This window comes from Schistocerca nitens, chromosome 3 (assembly GCF_023898315.1).
Source record: "Schistocerca nitens isolate TAMUIC-IGC-003100 chromosome 3, iqSchNite1.1, whole genome shotgun sequence".
NCBI lineage: Eukaryota > Metazoa > Arthropoda > Insecta > Orthoptera > Acrididae > Schistocerca > Schistocerca nitens.
Window position 1 is genome coordinate 672,827,400 of NC_064616.1, and position 22,354 is coordinate 672,849,753.

The following is a 22,354-nucleotide window of genomic DNA, read 5'->3' on the forward strand; positions in this document are numbered from 1 at the left end:
CAGGCGATGGTGAGTCATGCTAAGGCACAGCTCGCTGCCCTCTCTCGACGTGACATTAAGAGAGCTCTGATCAGGGCATGCACACATTACGGTTAGCGCAGGAGAGTTCTTTTATGTACCATATGACAGCAGAATGGCGCCACAATTCGACAACTTTGGTTAATGTTCGTACGACTGATGTTGGACGCAACTTAGTTCCCAACACGATTCAGGGTCAGCCCTCCATGCCCGTTATGTTATGTTGTACTGTGCATAACGTTACCACTGTGCCAACATTACGGGAGTCTTCCGACTCTCCTTATGGGCCCCCATGGATGCAACGATGGATCTGCTTGCCAACGTCACATAGGACTAACTCCACAAAGCTATCCAGGCATGTTCCATGAACAAGTCACCTGGCTCTGAAGGCCCCTCACACGAGTTTTATCAGATATTTCGTCCCCCACTGTCGCCGATGTGGACGGAAATTTGTCTGGACCTAGTGTTGCCTATCATTCATATCCCAGTCGGGCCTCAGCAGTCTCCTTATTCCCACCCACAAGCCACATCTATCACGACTACCTGGAAAGGGTGCTCCACGATATGGGATACCCTGACACTACCATCGACGTCGTAATGAGTCTCCCTGGTGGAACGACATCCCGTGTACTCTAGTACACTCTACAATGGTCGTCTCATTTTTTCCATCTTCTTTTGTCGTTCGGCGAGTCACGGCTGCCCACTTTCTGCGCATTGAACCATTGTTCAATGCCCTCGGTCGACGCCTGTCTGGGACGTCTCTCGGTGGCTAGGTATTTTGCAGCACTGGTTATGTGAACTATCTTGTCCTCGTTCTTCGTAGTGGTGCTGAAGACAAGGAATCATTGGCATGGGCTACCACCTACACCCATAGCGTCCGCAAATCGAGCGCTGTGGCTATAGGATAGTGGCTTCCTGAGGACGGTGTTGCTCCATTGCACGTAGCTGCTGCTATCCAATGCTTAGGATTTGATTTCGCGAGTGATATGTGGCGCACGACTGCCGTCAACTGACAGCGCTTAGTGTCCCAATTACGAGCTGGGCAACTGGATCAACGTTTACAATCTTCTACAATGAACACAATACGTACATGTATCCCCCACGTAGCACAAACACTCCCCATTCCGCAGTCCTTGGCCTGCTGCATGCTAGCGGCATTAGGCTGATACGTTTGCCACAATTTTCTGTTTAAGATCAGGTAGGAGACCCTCAGCCTACCGTGATGCACTGCCAGCTGAGGCCTCTATCATGTCCCTGACGGAGTGATAGGCCTTTTCGTAAGCTCTCAGATGATGCTGTGGTACCGTCGTTCCACATGCCTTAACAGCCAGTTTTTCGAGGCTCTTTCACGAACTTCTCTCTCAGCCCCTACCCAGCTTTCAAACGTCCCGACACACTGTTTTTACATCCGCCACTTTTTCTCGAATTGAGCTATGTCGGTACTTAAGATACTGCTAAAGCACTTGATGTCCACGAAGACAATTTATGGCATTCTTCAGCAGAATAGGTAACCGAATGTGGTTGGAGGAAAGCATACTCATGTCGATTGGCGTGCCATCTGGCTTTCGATGTGTTTTCCTTATCTTTTCACTGACCTGCAGTCTGCATGGTACGTTACGGCCATTGGGGAGCAAGTACGCCAGTCATGCCTTCACGGGATCTGCCTTGCACACAGCCTGCTGTGTGTCGCCTGTGTTGTTCAGGACACGGACCAGCATCGCCTGGTGTGAGATTCGGTGATAGATGTCTGATTTTTAGTGCTACAGATGCTGACGTTTATTACCTGTACGACACCTCATGAGATACCTCATCACCCGGCCCTCTTTCCGGACTCTGAATATTTCGCACAAACGAAGACGAACTCCGTGAGGTGAATTTGTGGACATGCAGTTCACTACTTATTTTGGTGATGGCGGGAAAAATAGCCTTGATTTTTGGCGCTTCCTTAATGACCGACATTGCGCAGTTGTCCACGAATCGAAATACAGACAATTTTCTATGAATTTCTTTGTAGTGTCTTTCTTAACCCACCACGAAGTTATGGTGCTCCTGCAATGAGGAGTTGATCCACACATTTTCCACTCTAAGTACTGGTTATTCTCTGGTTAGCGGAATGTTCTTCACGGAAAAGCTATGCATTCGGTAGTCCCTCCGACCCGACTGTGGTGAATTGTCGATCCCTCCTCGCGGCGTCGGTTTCCCGCTACTCGGTGGTGTGATAATAATAATAATAATAAAAAACCTTGTCTCATTGATGTGCTTTGTACCTCTGCTCCACGTTGCCTACGCTTTTCCTGGTTCTGGGGAAGGGAAAGGGACATAGTGGACAGGCCTCGCGTTGCGACCCCTACACACTCTGCCCCACCCCTCCTTTTGGGTGCTAAGAAAGGTACCATTGGACAAAACAGGTGGTCAATGCGACAAGCGGGAAATACGATTTCGAAGACGGTCCAGCACAAATTTTCATACGTTCCTAGTATATAATATAGCTGTTGCATAGCCGCATTCGCAATTTGCGAATACAGTCCATAATTCAATACGGCTGTCAGTAGTCGGTGGTGTATATTCCTTCGGACATTCATGCACGTCTGAAGGAACGTTGAACCGAACTAAACAGACACTGTTAAATACAGGCACAGCGCTACTGTAACAATATTGTCTCCATAGAACATTTCAACGCCTCTCTCTCTCTCTCTCTCTCTCCGTCTCGGTGTTTGCTGATCGTCGATGAGATAGATGCTTATTGGGAAGAATTAATCGTCAGTGAGGATCCTCAGGCTCACCCACACAAGCAAAGCTGTGTCTATGGATTTGTTAAATCCCTAACTACTCGTGGGACGTCCATGAAGTCTACATAAATTTCACGCCCTCAGGGCTTTAGGATGATCTGTTTGACCTACCAACATGCAAATCCCAAAGAGATGGATGGTTTGAGTTAAAAGTGTTGGGCGCTAAACAACGAGGTCATCAGCACTCTTTCTCACGGTCATGGTGCAGTAGTTACACGTGTTGAAAGGAAAAAAAAGCCATATTACTACAGATAGTCATAGAAAGTTTTAAATACTTTCTCCAATGTATCTGTCCCCACCGCTGCCACATGCCTAAATACGGCACGGTGATCGCGGAACTAACAGGATAAACCAGTCACCCAAGTAAATATCTAAACTTCCGTCCAAGTAATTACGACAGAAGTCCTAACGCCACATAAAATATCAACAATTTTCTTGGTTTTGTCACATCGTCGCCTACAGTTGGTCTGTTCCTCGGTAGACCAAAACTTCCCTCCTGTCAGAGCATACAGAACACAAGACGTTAAAATGTGATTCAGTGTGAGTGTGACACCACAACATTACGTTCCGGCGGATCGTCATGCCGCAGGACATAAGCACGTGTCATTGGGCAGTACGAAGGCGAGTTAGGACCATACCGTCCCTCCTTTGAGTTGAAAGAGACGTGCGCAGTGTTCAAATAGATGGTCTGACCAACCACTATGACCAGCCACTATGTTTCCCACTCAGGCATCACTATGTTTGTTACTCACGACACCATAGCTGTTACGGGGACGTGAAGGTGAAGTTTGGTATTTTCCTTGCAGGCTGCTTTCGTAGCCTTCCGTGCAGACAAGAAACTTCCTTCCACCCAGAAATCTCACGTGCTCCAGTGCCTTATTGACCACCCAAAGCTCTGCATAGTACACTGAGAATTCGCTACGTAGGCTGGTTTAAACGACACAAAGAAGGAAAATAAAAAATCACACGACATTGTCTCCCTGCTTAAACCCGTCGGTAAAAACCATCATGTGCTCGCGACACTCCGATAAATTGACGTTGAAAACTTTTTCTAAAACTATGGAGTAGAGTAGGTGAAGTGTTGATCTTGTTGTACTCAGTCATGTCCAAGTTAAGCGCAGCCCTTTCAGTAATCAAGGGAGGACATTCGCTCCTTCCATATTTAAGAACAAGTGTATCAGCTACACCAAGTTCCTAGAAATATTCCTTTCTTAGAAAAAGGCTCGGATGCTCTGCAACCGACAAACGTTCGGTGTATGGATTATTCATCCTCAATGCCGTTAACAAGATGTTTGGAAATGGACCTCAGTTTGTATAGATGTCGTTCCATGAGGAGATCTCGCCGGATGGTAAGAGGGCATTCGTCAGTCTCTGCAAAGAGTCTAGGAATGGGATTGGTTCGGTAGGCTTCTGTGGTTATTCTAATGCCTGAAAGGTGGACAGCAACCAATACCTTCCAATGGGAGGGTCTAGACGACGCGTCCACAATGCATCCATAGTCAAGCAGCGTGTGAACAAAGGTTGAGCCGAATGTGAGCAGACTGAACCGATCTGCCTACCAGTTCTCACCACTAAGACGTGTTATGATGATTACTGCCTTCAGACATTTACATTTTATGTCATGGAATTGCGGCAGCAATGTTAACCTTTGATCAAATAAGAGACCTAAAAGCCGCACTGAGGTCTTAAAATATAAGATCGTTCCCTTCATCTGGAGTTCTGGTAAGGCAAAAGATTGACGTGAACGATTAAAATACTCAAAAAGCCTTTTATGCAGAGAATTGGAAACCAGTTGTATCAGGCCAATACTGCTGCCTCTCAAGGATCAGCTGTATTTGACGTGTTCGTGTTAGTGAGACTGGAGACAATCTTTGTCCTTAACAACAGGATTGGTTGGCTGATTGGTTGACTTGGGGGAGGAGACCAAACAGTAAGGGTATCGGTCCCATCGGATTAGGGAAGGATGGGGAACGGAGTGGGCAGTGTCCTTTCAAAGGAACCATCTTGGCATTTTCATGAAGCGAATTAGGGAAGAATGGGGAACGGAGTCGGCAGTGTCCTTTCAAAGAAACCATCTTGGCATTTTCCTGAAGTGATTTAGGTAAATCACGGAAAACCTAAATTACGATGGCCGGACGCGGGATTTAATCGTCGTCCTCCAGAATGCGAGTCCAGTGTGCTTACCATTGCGCGACCTCGCTCGGTTTAATAACAATAATAGGCAGTGTGAACACGTTAGGAAGCGAAATAAGTCTGAGTCTCCCAACATGTGATATTCACATGACAGAAAACTAATGGAGAATTTGCGCAACGTACTGATACCAGCATGCTCTACGATTACGGGTGAGGTTACAAATGTCAGAAATCTAAGTTAGCTTAATTTGATAAAGTCAATAACTCTAATAAATACCAAACTGTCGGAACATTGCCAGCCATATAGGTATCCGTCCTGCTCAGCGAGTTTCGCATAAAGTAATTAGATGAGCCTGCTGGGTGTGAACAATAGATTCAGGGCCGGGGTGTAACAATGTAATATAATCAGTTAAGTCCGATACCGATTAATTTTGAAACTAGTGTCAATATTTGTTCTACTAAGCGACCTTGTAATTGTACGATTAACCAACCTCCTAGTGCGAAAATTCTGCTGAAAACACACAGATGTACAAGTTGAGCTTGAATAGTCACATGCAAAACAGAACCTCATGTAAGTAAACCGTCTATTATCTCAAAAGTAATATCCATAACGGTTAATACATTCATCCCACTAAGAGACAAGACGTCAATGCTTTCACGGAAATACACTCCTGGAAATGGAAAAAAGAACACATTGACACCGGTGTGTCAGACCCACCATACTTGCTCCGGACACTGCGAGAGGGCTGTACAAGCAATGATCACACGCACGGCACAGCGGACACACCAGGAACCGCGGTGTTGGCCGTCGAATGGCGCTAGCTGCGCAGCATTTGTGCACCGCCGCCGTCAGTGTCAGCCAGTTTGCCGTGGCATACGGAGCTCCATCGCAGTCTTTAACACTGGTAGCATGCCGCGACAGCGTGGACGTGAACCGTATGTGCAGTTGACGGACTTTGAGCGAGGGCGTATAGTGGGCATGCGGGAGGCCGGGTGGACGTACCGCCGAATTGCTCAACACGTGGGGCGTGAGGTCTCCACAGTACATCGATGTTGTCGCCAGTGGTCGGCGGAAGGTGCACGTGCCCGTCGACCTGGGACCGGACCGCAGCGACGCACGGATGCACGCCAAGACCGTAGGATCCTACGCAGTGCCGTAGGGGACCGCACCGCCACTTCCCAGCAAATTAGGGACACTGTTGCTCCTGGGGTATCGGCGAGGACCATTCGCAACCTTCTCCGTGAAGCTGGGCTACGGTCCCGCACACCGTTAGGCCGTCTTCCGCTCACGCCCCAACATCGTGCAGCCCGCCTCCAGTGGTGTCGCGACAGGCGTGAATGGAGGGACGAATGGAGACGTGTCGTCTTCAGCGATGAGAGTCGCTTCTGCCTTGGTGCCAATGATGGTCGTATGCGTGTTTGGCGCCGTGCAGGTGAGCGCCACAATCAGGACTGCATACGACCGACGCACACAGGGCCAACACCCGGCATCATGGTGTGGGGAGCGATCTCCTACACTGGCTGTACACCACTGGTGGTCGTCGAGGGGACACTGAATAGTGCACGGTACATCCAAACCGTCATCGAACCCATCGTTCTACCATTCCTAGACCGGCAAGGGAACTTGCTGTTCCAACAGGACAATGCACGTCCGCATGTATCCCGTGCCACCCAACGTGCTCTAGAAGGTGTAAGTCAACTACCCTGGCCAGCAAGATCTCCGGATCTGTCCCCCATTGAGCATGTTTGGGACTGGATGAAGCGTCGACTCACGCGGTCTGCACGTCCAGCACGAACGCTGGTCCAACTGAGGCGCCAGGTGGAAATGGCATGTCAAGCCGTTCCACAGGACTACATCCAGCATCTCTACGATCGTCTCCATGGGAGAATAGCAGCCTGCATTGCTGCGAAAGGTGGATATACACTGTACTAGTGCCGACATTGTGCATGCTCTGTTGCCTGTGTCTATGTGCCTGTGGTTCTGTCAGTGTGATCATGTGATGTATCTGACCCCAGGAATGTGTCAATAAAGTTTCCCCTTCCTGGGACAATGAATTCACGGTGTTCTTATTTCAATTTCCAGGAGTGTATGTTTGCTTTCCCTGGGGAAACGTAATTGTACCCAGATGCGCACATCTTCGTCCGAAGCAACCGACGGACACGAATGTCTTTCTTCCGGTCTCCAAAAATACGGAAATCACCTGAAGAGAGATCAGGACTGTACGGTGGATGTATAAGGGTATCCAAGCGAAATTTCGGAAGCGTAGACGAAACAACTTTGGCAACATGTAGGCTCACACATTCTGTTCAGGATGATGCCCGCCCATATGATGCCAGGGTTGTTTGGATTAGGCTGCAAAAGTTTTGCTGGGGATCCCTTACATATACTCCATAAAGTACCGATCTCTCTCCAGGCGATTTCCGTATTTCTTAAGAGGTGAAGAAAACATTCGGGGTTGTCTATTTCCATCCAACGAAAAAATGTACGACTTGGTACAAACATGGCTCCATAGGCAACCGCAAACATTTTTATATGATTGCGCTGACCGCTTTTTCTCACAGTGGTATTATTGGATTAACAGATATGGTGACTACTTTTGAAGTAATGAACAGTTCACACACTTTTCTCCATATATATCACTATCATCTGAATGCCCCTTATCATTTCTTACCAATATTGATTCTTTATATTTAGGGTAACGTAATGTATTCACGCAGTTTTATTCGTTGGCGTTTTAATGTTCTACTGTACTCAGAGTTGTGCAGTTTGATAACATGTAACCAAAAGTCTGTCGTGAGGTAAAAAAAGATACGGTAACGTATTGTGAATTACTCTATCTGCATTCAGTATAATTACACCAAGAGATATTACGTATCTACTATAAGACACAGTTACGTTTGCGTCAACGTCTTTGTAACATGGCCAACTTGTTTGTCTGTTACACGCCCACCGATAACATCACAAATATTTGCTCTGAACTGGTGGAAAGCATCTGAAGGGAGTCCCCAGGGATCGAAATGCCTCTAGCATAATCAATAATCACACGAGTTGGGGCAACAAGTGAAATTTTATTCCTCCTCCTAAACGCTTATTTTATAAATGGAAGATTAGTTTAATTGTAGCCCATCCTCAGACACTTAATCTGTACTTTCTCCCAATTCTTAAGAGTGATTGAAAAGATAAGCACACGCTACACGTGCAGCAATCGTTAGTATTCCCAGTCATAAGTTTCGCAGAGACATCGTAGTACAAGTGTAAATGACTATGGGGAATAGCTATACATACTTTCAATTACTCTTAAATTCACTGCTGTCTGACTCAACACTTTATTTTAGACATCGGTAAATTCTTATTTTTTTCAGAAGAACGTGCAAAATTGGGCACTTTGAAATCACTTAATATCAGTTACTAGCCGGTAATAAGGAAACCGATTTCAGCAGATCAGTAAAGAAGCTCCACATTCTTCGATGTTACTGGGAAAAGGCGAGGCAGCTGATACCCCCAGCAATCAATCAGCAGTTAGATAGGGCGGAGGCGTAGACGTTGTAATCTGAGCGGCGCAGCTGTCACGCACCTGGTGCCTTAATTGAAATCACCTGGTGCCTTAATTGAAATCGATACTTCCTTCAGCAGAAAAGTATGGTTGTCTGTGCGTCAGTAATTAATTAAAGAACTAACGAAAATAAAACTTCAGAATCAATAAAGCTCATGTTTATTTGAGTTATTGGACAGTATGGATAAGCAATGCGTAGACATAAATAATGAAATCAAGAAACATTTGGTTTGATACATGATCCCTCTGCTCGTCGGTAAAAGATTCACAACGACGCTGGATAATCTTGATATGGTTTCAATCAGCACCATATGGCTTTCATCTTTGAAAAGCACTTCGGAACTTCTTTTCAATTACGAAGGGAGTACTAAGCGAGACAACGATTCCCAGAAAGCGTCAGCAACGTTATCTGTCTGATTAAGGTTGCTTACTACTTCGTATTATCAGTTTTTGCTATCAGCTATGTTGGACCATTAGATATTGTGCGACATTCGACATTTTATATAGGAATTAATTCATCATTATGTGCACCTCAGCGCAACAACTATTGTTAAATGTTTTCTAATGTTGAGAATAAGACATTTCTTAAATTTTTAATACCTATGCTGCTACTCATTTTCTAGCTGACTAGCTTCGGGCTTTGCCCATTTTCTCAAGCAACCTTTTACAGAGAGCAACATTTGTTATGAATGAATGTGTCAAATATGAATAATAGTAATATGGTTCGTATGGTAACTACTTTCCGCATTTTGTGTGTAGGTTATATTTTTATGTGGACAGTTGTATATATGTCATCACACTTACATGTATCTGAGACCTCCATTAAATGTTGTGACAACTAGAGTTACGCTTTGCTGTATTATGTTGAAGTATGTGCGTATTATACATTTTTCTTAATTGTGGTACCTTCATTATCTAGCATGATATGATACACGTGCCGATGGTATTTTATGCACAATGGAGAATTTTTTCTCACTGGGTTACACTGTGTGTCACGCTGGCTTAGTTATCACAGGTATTATCGCAATTTTGACAGTTGTTGATACAGAGAACTTTATTGTAAGGTCTTACATATTCTGTGACATATTCAGTTCACTGCGCAATTTTATTAATATCACCGCATATATTCAGCTTGAGAGAGTGTTCCATCACATCACTGTATTACAGTTTACATATTTAAAACTATCCACACCAAGTACCAAGTATAGCCAACATACAAAATATGTAAGTAGTTACCATACGAATCCCACACCAAATATATCCAACACACAAAATATGCAAGTAGTTACCATACGAATCATATTATCAATTATTCCGCTGTTGTACACATTCGACACGTGCACTCGTAAAAAGTTTTTATCTGTTTAATAGGTGGCTTGCAAAACAGGCAAATCCCGAAGATAGTGAGCCAGGAAATAAACAGCTGCTTTAGTATTAAACACTTATAAAAGTCTATTCTTTAACTACTGTTAAGTATACCTCCGGTGATTACAATCGCTACAACAGGACAAGTAGCAAAGAAAGGAAATTTGTTTATTATGCGTATTATTGGGGGAAGAATACATCATACAGGTTGTAGTTGCTAGGGGAAGGGGGGGAGTGCTATACAGGGTGCGCGATTTAGTACTCAGAGCATGACGCCTTCAGCGGCAACAAGGGCTCTAACCTAGAAGGCCATCATGTGAAACAGAGTTTAGAACACAGGTACGGGTACAGCATTCCATATTGTTTCAGATCTATGCTATGCCAAGTTCATTAATCGTAGTGTCCGGTTGGTAGTGACTTAGCGTGTCTGTGTCTCAGCAATCCATTGTCGTATGTTTTAAATGGGTGAGGGATATAGAAGACATTGTGGGCAGGAAACATTCAAACACCCTCTGTAGGCGGGGACTACGTCAGGAGAGTGTAGCATTAATAAGAATAAATAAGAAGGGCAACTTCGACGATTCCTCCATACTGACATCATTACAATCAGAACATAATGAATGAAATTCTGCGTGTTCTTCTCGAACGAACGAAGCTAGCACTTGTGTGAAGTGTCTGAGGAGAGCCACAGAAATTTAAATCATAATTAACGGATGAGTATTGGGATCGCACTCCTCCAGAATACGAGTCTAGTGAGTCAACCTTCAGGCACCTCTGTAAGTGGTCTGCCACTCTACATCACAAAATTCTGGGCACTTACAATTGTAATATGTAATATCTGTCTAAGCATGACGGCGTTTTATGAAAAGTATTGCTTTTCACAATACAACAAGTCTGCTCACGTGTAATCTAGTGAATAACGTCCTTGGTCAGTGTAACAAACATTCACCTCCACAACCACAGTTCATTTTCACTGTTGATCGGTAAATCTCCCATCCACGTTTGTTGGCTGATCCATTTCAATGGTTTACCAACTCTGCTAGTGACTTCTATCATATATCTCTTCATTGCTTTCTTAGGAAGCCATAGTTTCGAATATATTACACATTGAATATCCATGTCACACTAATGCAAAACTAGCGGTACTGATTGTAAGCTCTCCGTTTCATATATATCAAATATATTGCAATCAAAACGATATTTCGTTTCAAACAAGCACTTTCGATCGGTTTTACTCTTGCGTGTATTCTATTTGGCGTCCATCCAGGCTTTTTCCTGTCATGTGAAAGAAACCTAAGTTAACTGCTTCAGTAACCTCTATGTTAAATGTTACCAATGCTTTTTATTTGTATCAAATACACGTTTTCACTCATTCTGAGTGATTTTCTGTCATTTCTGTAAAAAAGCGATCTCGTGACTGACATTGTATTTCGATGGAACATTTTATTGTAACTGACAAACATGTTATATATTTACAGTTTAATTTTTATTTCTGTGATAATTTCAATTTAACAAGAGCATTTTTGCTCAGATGTGTTTCACCTATGGTGTCATTACATGTAAGTACACTGTTTGTACATTTTGTGGAAGTAATCCAATTAAGTATATTGTATTTCTGAGCCATTTCATTATATGTTTTAGGTAATCCTACGTAATTTTTATTCCGATGAAGACCGCCTCAGATCTATCGAAATCATGGTCAATTTGACAACAATTTTATGCAGCCGAGGTACACTCGACAGCAAAAAAAGTGGGTCACGCCTGAATTCCAACGTGTAGGCTGCACCTGAATGTATGCAACCCACATAGCATTTCTGTGTTGCACATTGTCGCTACCCTCCACAGTACAGTCGATGTACGATACACAATGGGTACTGCTGGAGACTACCAGAGAACACCAGTCTTTATGACAGTTCGTCCAGATATAAAATAACACCACGATAGTACAGAAGAGAACAGACAGTACTTAGCGTTTGTAAACTAAACTTAATTACAATAAGTGACATTTCAAACATTATGCCACAACTAATGTTGTCACATAAATCGTTCAGTAATCCTCAGGCACAATTACATACACTCCTGGAAATTGAAATAAGAACACAGTGAATTCATTGTCCCAGGAAGGGGAAACTTTATTGACACATTCCTGGGGTCAGATACATCACATGATCACACTGACAGAACCACAGGCACATAGACACAGGCAACAGAGCATGCACAATGTCGGCAACAGTACAGTGTATATCCACCTTTCGCAGCAATGCAGGCTGCTATTCTCCCATGGAGACGATCGTAGAGATGCTGGATGTAGTCCTGTGGAACGGCTTGCCATGCCATTTCCACCTGGCGCCTCAGTTGGACCAGCGTTCGTGCTGGACGGGCAGACCGTGTGAGACGACGCTTCATCCAGTCCCAAACATGCTCAATGGGGGACAGATCCGGAGATCTTGCTGGCCAGGGTAGTTGACTTACACCTTCTAGAGCACGTTGGGTGGCACGGGATACATGCGGACGTGCATTGTCCTGTTGGAACAGCAAGTTCCCTTGCCGGTCTAGGAATGGTAGAACGATGGGTTCGATGATGGTTTGGATGTACTGTGCACTATTCAGTGTCCCCTCGACGATCACCAGTGGTGTACGGCCAGTGTAGGAGATCGCTCCCCACACCATGATGCCGGGTGTTGGCCCTGTGTGCCTCGGTCGTATGCAGTCCTGATTGTGGCGCTCACCTGCACGGCGCCAAACACGCATACGACTATCATTGGCACCAAGGCAGAAGCGACTCTCATCGCTGAAGACGACACGTCTCCATTCGTCCCTCCATTCACGCCTGTCGCGACACCACTGGAGGCGGGCTGCACGATGTTGGGGCGTGAGCGGAAGACGGCCTAACGGTGTGCGGGACCGTAGCCCAGCTTCATGGAGACGGTTGCGAATGGTCCTCGCCGATACCCCAGGAGCAACAGTGTCCCTAATTTGCTGGGAAGTGGCGGTGCGGTCCCCTACGGCACTGCGTAGGATCCTACGGTCTTGGCGTGCATCCGGGCGTCGCTGCGGTCCGGTCCCAGGTCGACGGGCACGTGCACCTTCCGCCGACCACTGGCGACAACATCGATGTACTGTGGAGACCGCACGCCCCACGTGTTGAGCAATTCGGCGGTACGTCCACCCGGCCTCCCGCATGCCCACTATACGCCCTCGCTCAAAGTCCGTCAACTGCACATACGGTTCACGTCCACGCTGTCGCGGCATGCTACCAGTGTTAAAGACTGCGATGGAGCTCCGTATGCCACGGCAAACTGGCTGACACTGACGGCGGCGGTGCACAAATGCTGCGCAGCTAGCGCCATTCGACGGCCAACACCGCGGTTCCTGGTGTGTCCGCTGTGCCGTGCGTGTGATCATTGCTTGTACAGCCCTCTCGCAGTGTCCGGAGCAAGTATGGTGGGTCTGACACACCGGTGTCAATGTGTTCTTTTTTCCATTTCCAGGAGTGTATTTGAGACGGTATATGGATTTATAAAGTTGTATGGCAATTGGAAACAAGTTCTTTGCTGTCTAAAAGGTTTACCCAACACATGCTGAACGTCGTTCAACGTTCAATGGGGAGTGGTTTCGCATCAACTTAATATAATACTAAGCAGTTAAAAGAAAACGTGATTAACAGTGGCAAGCACTCTACGGAAATCCCAAAATTAACAGCGAATCACAAGTAATATCATGGTTCACATTAATCATCAACAGTTACTTGTAAACAAAGTTGTACTTTAAATGAGATGACCAACGTCTTCGTTCTGGATCCGGATGCAAACCCAGATCGTAAAGCCACTGTTAACCAAGCAAAGCTTTGTGCCTTATCGAGACTCGATCACTAGGCAGGAAGAGAGGTCAAATATTGACGTTTGCACCAGTATCAGTTATCAATTCTCAACTTGAACGTAAATGACGATAATGTTTGTACGAAACCAGGAACCCTAGCATGACAACTACCTTCTTGGTAATTAACCTCGAAAGACGTTTTATATTGTTGCATTGTCAAGGAACAGAGGATGCACATGTTTAAAATTGAAATGCCATCATGTAATGCTGGTGACAAGGATGCGAACCCAGCATCTAATCGGATTGTTGAATTAGTACGTAAAATCAGAATGTAGATATCACAGTTTGTCACCAGTAGTGAGGTTGGAACCTTAAATGACGACTGAAGTTCTAATGCCTGAGCGGGATTCGAAACCGGCGCCTACCGCCGTCGTTGTCTAACCAGGAACAGACGAGAAATGTCCAATTTTGGTCCACCATTAGCAAGATGTGCTCACGTTTCACAAGCAATAAGGCGACGAAAACGTCTATGCTGACTGAGAGTCGAACGCCGCACACATGATTATGAAGACACGTTAATAATCAAATTCTTATTCAGTAGTAGCTAGGAGTAGCATGTTTAGTAGCAAACCTTAAGGCCTTTCTCATCCCTAGTAAAGTGTTGCCTAATATTTGCGATATCATAGTGTTAATTTACAAGTGGATTGACTGCCGTAAAGAGCAATGTTCTCTAGTAGTCGTGTATCATAGAGATGTAAATGAAGTGCCTCAGCAGAAAGTAATTTCCGTCGTGCAGCACGTATTGTTTCAGAGACACTGAGTACATGTTATAAGTGCACAAAACGTGTATTATATACTATGTATATACTATTATTTGGAGAAGCTGCCGCCAAACCTGTTTACTTTTACATTCAGCTTAGTTGTCGTGGTTGAATACACGTTTTCTTAAGGCTACATCTAATGCAGAGCGCTTACAAGAAAGAATAGTTTCCTGCGTCATGCAATTGCTAGCTAGGTGAAATATTTTGTGGTAGCTATGTTTAAAATGAACGTATTTTTGAAAGTACTGTTCGTCAAATATTTGAATGAATCGTCAACTGTAGGTGTGCCTGCACATGTTATAGCATAATAGCTGTAGCTGCGTTAGTTTATACTACAGACTTGGGTAGGTTAGATGTAACTTTTCATCCTTCAAGGGGTGATCGTGGCCTTGCGGCCTGGGTCTGTACTAGCCGCGGCTCGCGAGCTGCGGGCCAGCCAGGCTGGCCGAGGCGAGACGGAAGTGAACGAGCTGGCGGTGGCGTTGGTGGGCCAACAGCCCGGGACGAGCCAGCACGGCTGCGCCACATGCCTCTGCCACTGCCGCTCCGTTTGACGTAAATATGTTTACCTCCTCTCCTGGCATCAGTGTAAGAGCGGCAAGCAGAAATACACATCATGCTGTCTGCCGTAATGGCTCACTGGGAGAGGTCTATTCGAGATAGAGTCGTCGATCTCATTGAAGAATGAGGATGTTCCATGAGAGAAGTTGGCAGATAGTATGGCGTATCACATACCACTGCAACGAGATAGTGGAGGATCTGCCGTGAAAGACACAGCACCAACAGAGCTCCTGGCTCAGGCAGGAAGAGAGTGAGCTCACAGCAGGAAGACAGGGACCTAGTGTCTAGGAGCAGAGAAAATCCCTTTCTGAACTCGAAGAAGTTGCGGCGGGAGACCAACTCAGGCTCTGTCTCCGGCTGATACTGATCTTCGGCCGGACATGGCTGCTTGTCCTGTTCCAGAGGTTGCCCCTCAGTCTCCAAGATCCGGGCGGTGGCAGAGGGTGAGCTTACTGCTAGTTGGGAGCTCCAATGTCAGGCGCGTAATAGGGCCCCTTAGGGATATGGCAGCAAGAGAGGGGAAGAAAACCAATGTGCACTCCGTGTGCATACCGGGGGGAGTCATTCCAGATGTGGAAAGGGTCCTTCCGGATGCCATGAACGGTACAGGGTGCACCCATCAACAGGTGGTCGGGCCGAAGTGGCCGTGCGGTTAAAGGCGCTGCAGTCTGGAACCGCATGACCGCTACGGTCGCAGGTTCGAATCCTGCCTCGGGCATGGATGTTTGTGATGTCCTTAGGTTAGTTAGGTTTAACTAGTTCTAAGTTCTAGGGGACTAATGACCTCAGCAGTTGAGTCCCATAGTGCTCAGAGCCATTTGAACCATTTTGCAGGTGGTCGCTCATGTCGGCACCAATGATGTGTGTCGCTATGGATCGGAGGAAATCCTCTCTGGCTTCCGGCGGCTATCTGATTTGGTGATTCTTTGGTGTGACGTCATAAGCGCGTGACTGCGTGTGAGATCGCTCTCTTAGTTTTCATCTATTTTTAGGTTTCAGATACATATTTTAACTGTTTTTGTGATAATATTTACTATATAAGTGACTTATTAGTGGTTTCTTCATTCACCTCTGCATTTCTTGTGTTGTGGCCTGATATTTGTGAGTGTTTCGTATCGAGCAACTTAACCTCTTACCCGTGTTTACATTCCGCGCTGACCAGTTGCAGCTGTAGCGGCGCATCGAAAGCTAAGTACTAATTAATTGTTTGTGTATAGTAGTTTATTTAGGATCTTTAGTAGTCTTCAACCGGTGTTCTTGGTGTTTTCCGGTGAAATAACTTCAGAAGAAATTTTTGCGAACTACTTTCAGTTTCGTTACTGTCATTAGACGTTTGATTTTCTTTCTGTGTTAGTATTTTGTTATATTCTCATTTGTTGTTGGTTAATACTGTCAATAATAGTAGTTACTTCTTGTTAGAGCAAGTTTGTGATTATTGTAGTCAGCTTTTAACATCTTCTTATTGTAGTAGCGGAACTTAGATAAAGTTGTTTTCTTGTTTCAATAATTGTAAAATTTTACCATGAGTGAGAAGTGTGGGCTTTGCCGTAGGTTCGTGAGCAGTGGATTGCGGTGTGAGACTTGTTCGAAGTATTTTCACTGGGGGGAATGCAGTGGGGAAGCCAGTGGGCATTCTGGTGAGATCCTCTCCTGGAACTGCAGGTTATGTAGCAAGAGTAAGTTGATAGAGGAGCAGGAGCGTAAGATCTGTGCCCTTCAGGTGCAGTTGAAAAACGCACAGGAGGAGCTAGATAGGATGAGGAGGGAGAAGGGGGTTGGGGAATGGGAGCTGGCTGTTGGCAAGAGATCTGCTAGGAGAAGGAGATTTTCAGATACTTTTACTATTGGTGTTTGTAATAGATATGAACAACTGTCAGAGTCTAGTGGAGAGGAATCTCTAGTAGCTGTAGATGTAGGAAGTATGCAGCAGACCTCAGCAGTTACGGTGGCTAGGACAGTTGCAAAGTCTAAGAGAAAGAAGAAGGTTCTGCTGTTAGGTAGTTCTCATGGTAGAGGTGTAGGCCAGCAGTTGCAGGAAGTTTTCGGGAGTGAGTACCAGGTCACCAGCATTGTGAAGCCTAATGCAGGATTGGCTCAGGTGACTTTTAACATAGGGGGGTTATGTAGGGATTTTACTAAAGAGGATCAGGTAGTGATTGTGGGTGGGGCTGGTAATAGTATTGATAGGGATGGGGAGTATGACATAGATGGTGACCTGGAAAAGATAGCCACTCAGACTGGCAACACGAATGTGCATTTCGTGGAACTGTTTCAGCGTCACGATCGGCCTCATCTTAATACAGCCGTCAGGCGTAATAACATGAGACTTGGGGGTGCGCTGATGACAGAAGGCATGAGTCACATTTCAGTGGTGTCGGTGGAGTCTATCGGCAGGACGGGTTTCACTAGACATGGCCTACACCTCAACAGATATGGGAAGGGTAGGTTGGCAAAACTTATAGGTGACAGCATAGGTGGGGGTGGTGGGATCACTCATGGGAAAATTCCGGTAGTTGTGGGTGTTAGAGCTGTACCTTTTTTAGATTGAAGTCAGCTGATAGGTATTCCTGCTTAAGGGAAGTCTCTCTAACAAAGAAACCACTTTCTACAAAGCTTGGGTATCCGATTAATGAGGGAATTACTATATTTCATCAAAATATACAAGGTATTAGAGATAAAGTTAGTGAACTGCTTATAGATGTTGACTCTGAAATTATTGGTATATCTGAACACTTCTTAAATAAGGAGATAATTCAGAGACTTCCTTTACCAGGATACAGGTTGGCTGGCAGCTTTTCTAGGAGCTCTTTGCGGTGTGGGGGAGTAGCCATGTATGTGAAAAACGGTATCCCATTTGAGTCAATTGATGTTTCAAAGTACTGCACTGAAAAGGTGTTTGAATGTTGTGCAGGTGTGGTTAAATTTAGTGGAGCTAAACTTCTTACTGTTGTTGTTTATAGATCCCCAGACTCCGATTTCACAACATTTTTGCTAAAGCTAGAGGAGGTTCTTGGTTCACTTTATAGGAAATACAAAAAGTTAGTTATATGTGGTGATTTCAATATTAATTGTATAAGTGATTGTGCAAGGAAAAGGATGCTGGTAGACCTCCTTAATTCATATAATCTTATGCAAACCGTATTCTTTCCAACGAGAGTGCAAGGGAACAGTAGAACAACCATAGACAATATTTTTGTTCATTCGTCATTATTAGAAGGGCATTCCGTTAGCAAAAAGGTGAATGGCCTTTCAGATCATGATGCACAAATTTTAAGTCTAAAACATTTTTGTGCTGCAACACATGCTAAATATAGTTACCAACCTTTTAGGAAAGCTGGTCCAGTTGCTGTACAGACTTTTGTAAACCTTATCAAGGAACAAGAGTGGCAAGATGTTTATAGTGCTGATACAGTAGACGATAAATATAATGCTTTCCTCAAGACTTTTCTCGTGCTCTTTGAAAGTTGCTTTCCGTTAGAACGTTCAAAACAGGGTACTAGCACAAACAGGCAGCCTGGGTGGCTGACTAAAGGGATAAGAATATCTTGTAGAACAAAGTGGCAATTATATCAAAACGTTAGAAACAGTCACAATCTAAATGCAGCAGCCCATTACAAACAGTATTGTAAGGTGCTTAAAAAAGTTATTAGGAAGGCAAAAAGTATGTGGTATGCAGATAGAATAGCTAAGTCTCAGGATAAAATTAAAACCATATGGTCAGTCGTAAAGGAAGTGGCTGGTCTGCAGAGACAGGTCGAGAACATAGAATCAGTGCGTAGTGGGGATGTCCGTATTACTGATAAGTCGCATATATGTACAGTACTTAATAATCACTTTCTGAATATAGCAGGTGAACTAAATAGAAACCTAGTCCCAACAGGGAATCATATAGCACTCGTAGAAAAAAGTGTTCCGAGACTGTTACCTGAAATGCTCCTCCGTGATACTGACAAGAGGGAGATTGAGTTAATAATTAAATCACTAAAGACCAAGAACTCTCATGGATATGACGGGGTATCTAGCAGAATACTGAAGTATTGTTCCACGTATGTTAGCTCAGTACTTAGCCATACCTGTAACTTTTCCTTTAGGAGTGGTCGGTTTCCTGACCGATTAAAGTACTCGGTAGTGAAGCCACTTTATAAAAAGGGAGACAGGGATAATGTTGACAATTATAGACCTATTTCTATGCCATCGGTGTTTGATAAAGTTATCGAGAAGGTTGTATATACAAGGTTACTGCAGCATTTAAATTCACATAATTTGCTGTCAAATGTACAGTTTGGTTTTAGAAATGGCTTAACAACTGAAAATGCTATAGTCTCTTTTCTCTGTGAGGTTTTGGACGGATTAAATAAAAGGTTGCGAACGTTAGGTGTTTTCTTTGATTTAACGAAGGCTTTTGACTGTGTTGACCACAAAATATTACTGCAGAAGTTGGACCATTATGGAGTAAGGGGAGTAGCTTACAATTGGTTCGCCTCCTACTTTAAGAACAGAAAGCAGAAGGTAATCCTCCGCAATATTGAGAGTGGTAATGATGTTCAGTCCCAATGGGGCACTGTTAAATGGGGCGTTCCCCAAGGGTCGGTGCTGGGGCCACTGCTGTTTCTTATTTATATAAATGATATGCCTTCTAGTATTACAGGTGATTCAAAAATATTTCTGTTTGCTGACGACACCACCTTGGTAGTGAAGGATCTTGTGTGTAATATTGAAACATTATCAAATAATGTAGTTCATGATATAAGTTCGTGGCTTGTGGAAAATAATTTGATGCTAAATCACAGTAAGACTCAGTTTTTACAGTTTCTAACTCACAATTCAACAAGAACTGACATTTTAATCAGACAGAATGGGCATGTTATAAGCGAGACGGAACAGTTCAAGTTCCTAGGCGTATGGATAGATAGTAAGTTGTTGTGGAAAGCCCATGTTCAGGATCTTGTTCAGAAACTAAATGCCGCTTTATTTACCATTAGAACAGTATCTGAAATAAGTGACATTTCAACACGAAAAGTAGTATACTTCGCATATTTTCATACGCTTATGTCATATGGTATTATTTTTTGGGGTAATTCTTCTGATTCAAAAAGGGTATTTTTGGCTCAAAAACGGGCTGTTCGAGCTATGTATGGTGTAAGTTCGAAAACCTCTTGTCGCCCCTATTCAGTAGTCTGGGAATTTTGACATTGCCCTCACAGTATGTAGTATTTTCTTTAATGTCGTTTGTTGTTAGCAATATTAGCTTATTCCCAAGAGTTAGCAGCTTTCACTCAGTTAATACTAGGCAGAAATCAAATCTGCATGTGGAATGCACTTCCTTGACTCTTGTGCAGAAAGGAGTGCAGTATTCTGCTGCATCCATTTTCAATAAGCTACCACAAGAACTCAAAAACCTTAGCAGTAGCCCAAACACTTTTAAGTCTAAACTGAAGAGTTTCCTCATGGCTCACTCCTTCTATTCTGTCGAGGAGCTCCTGGAAGAGCTAAAAAATTAAGCAAATTCCAGTGTTACGTTCTTGATTTTCTTTATTTAAACTAACGACTTGTCGCCTGAATATGTTTCTTATATTTCATTTCATTCTGTTTCTACAATCGTGTTATAATTTCATGTATTGACTCGTTCCATTACCATGGAGACTTCTCCTAAATGTGGTCCCACGGAACAATAAATAAATAAATAAATAAAAAGACTGCCAGTCTCGCTAGCGGGATGAAAGCAGAGCTCACCATCTGCAGCATCGTCGACAGGAGTGACTGCGGACTTTGGTACAGAGCCTAGTGGAGGGTCTGAATCAGAGGCTGAGACGGTTCTGCGATCGTGTGGGCTGCAGATTCCTCGACGTGCGCCATAGGGTGGTGGGGTTTCGGGTTCCGCTGGATAGGTCAGGAATCCACTACACGCAACAAGCGGCTACACGGTTAGCAGGGGTTGTGTGGCATGGACTGGGCGGTTTTTTAGGTTAGATGGCCTCCGGCAAGTACAGAAAGGGCAACAGCCTCAAAGGGTGTGGGGCAAAGTCAGGACATGCGGGGACCAAGCAGCAATAGGTATTGTAATTGTAAACTGTCGAAGCTGCATTGGTAAAGTACCGGAACTTCAAGCGCTGATAGAAATTTTTACAAAGGCACAGACGGTGTTTAGAAAGGATAGACTGCATGCAACCGGTGGTGGCGTGTTTGTCGCTGTTAGTAGTAGTTTATCCTGTAGTGAAGTAGAAGTGGATAGTTCCTGTGAATTATTATGGGTGGAGGTTACACTCAACAACCGAGCTAGGTTAATAATTGGCTACTTTTACCGACCTCCAGACTCTGCAGCATTAGTGGTAGAACAACTGAGAGAAAATTTGGAATACATTTCACATAAATTTTCTCAGCATGTTATAGTCTTAGGTGGAGATTTCAATTTACCAGATATAGACTGGGACACTCAGATGTTTAGGACGGGTGGTAGGGACAGAGCATCGAGTGACATTATACTGAGTGCACTATCCGAAATTTACCTCGAACAATTAAACAGAGAACCGACTCGTGGAGATAACATCTTGGACCTACTGATAACAAACAGACCCGAACTTCTCGACTCTGTAAGTGCTGAACAGGGAATCAGTGATCATAAGGCCGTTGCAGCATCCCTGAATATGGAAGTTAATATGAATATAAAAAAAGGGAGGAAGGTTTATCTGTTTAGCAAGAGTAATAGAAGGCGGGTTTCAGACTACCTAACAGATAAAAAACGAAAATTTCTGTTCCGACACTGACAATGTTGAATGTTTATGGAAAAAGTTCAAGGCAATCGTAAAATGCGTTTTAGACAGGTACGTGCTGAGTAAAACTGTGAGGGACGGGAAAAACCCACCGTGGTTCAACAACAAAGTTAGGAAACTACTGCGAAGTTTAAACACAGCCAAAACCTCACAGACAAACAGAAGCTAAACGATGTCAAAGCTAGCGTAAGGAGGGCTATGCGTGAAGCGTTCAGTGAATTCGAAAGTAAAATTCTATGTACCGAATTGACAGAAAATCCTAGGAAGTTCTGGTCTTACGTTAAATCAGTAAGTTGCTCGAAACAGCATATCCATACACTCGGGGATGATAATGGCATTGAAACAGAGGATGACACGCGTAAAGGTGAAATACTACACACCTTTTTCCAAAGCTGTTTCACAGAGGAAGACCGCACGGCAGTTCCTTCTCTAAATCCTCACACAAACCAAAAAATGGCTGACATCGAAATAAGTGTCCAAGGAATAGAAAAGCAACTGGAATCACTCAACAGAGGAATGTCCAC